This window comes from Bactrocera latifrons, unplaced genomic scaffold, assembly GCF_001853355.1.
Source record: "Bactrocera latifrons isolate USDA-ARS-PBARC rearing strain unplaced genomic scaffold, ASM185335v1 scaffold_22, whole genome shotgun sequence".
NCBI lineage: Eukaryota > Metazoa > Arthropoda > Insecta > Diptera > Tephritidae > Bactrocera > Bactrocera latifrons.
Window position 1 is genome coordinate 2,118,787 of NW_017535741.1, and position 1,118 is coordinate 2,119,904.

Sequence of the window (1,118 nt, forward strand, 5' to 3'; positions counted from 1 at the left end):
GATAAGAGAATTGTGGACATTATTAATGTAAATTTTTTACAGTCATATTTGAATTAATTCCAAAGGGGTTATTTAAGTTGAGCTTTTGTTTACATTAATTAAATTTTTTTGCAGTTTGGAAGTGATGATCATACAACGTAAGTATTGAGTTTTTAAATCCTAATCTGTCCAAAAGAACCATTTTTAGAAAATAAATTTCGTAAATACAAGTATTTATCAATGTTTCGAGGGTTTTACATCACATTCAAATATAATTAAAAAGGCAAGATTTTATTGATTTGATATATTTTTGAAGTTTTTTAAGGAGTTTAGAATTGTGGATACTCAACTAGTTTGTAACGGTGAACGTGTGTATTCTTTGGAGATGCACAGTTCTACTCCGTTGGTTTAATTCTAATCGAAGCTGAAATAATAAATTACATACCTCCTGCAATCACACTTTGGAAACATTCAGGGGTTTTCATTTCCAGCCTTTGCGTGAAATATCATGGTAGCCTTACCTTCGCCGAACTAGAAAACAAAGTYTAAACTGATATTAGCCTTCCCAAAAAGTTTGTGGTAGCATCAAAACTTTTTCTCGATTTGATACAATAGCATGGGATTTTTAAGTACCACAACGCACCTGCACACCTACACACCTACACTAGAAAAGTGTTTTGTTTAATATGTACGGAACGGTAATTTCCGAACCCAATCAACGGATACCGATTGCACACAATCCAACCTGGTGAATATAACGACGCATAACAGCTAATAAACTTCTCAGCACATTGTTTTCAGTAAGCACTCACACGGCTAGCATCTATGAGTGTAAAATTGGCATATTTATACCCTGGACAAGTTATGTTAAGTTTGCAACGAAGTTTTTATTGGCAAGAGGGAAACGTTCGAGATCTTATAATATATATAACGGTTAAAAGGGATGATATGATTTTCAAGTGTCGTCTCGGTCGGTTTTTTTCATTGTATTCAGTATTTTTTTAAAATTTATCACAGAAAGATATATGCAGGAATTTTCATAATGTTCAAGTGTCAATAAGAAAAAAAAACCGCTCGAAGTAATGAAAATATTGATACCGGTCAGGCAAGCGGTACTGAAGACCGCAATTTGTCGAATC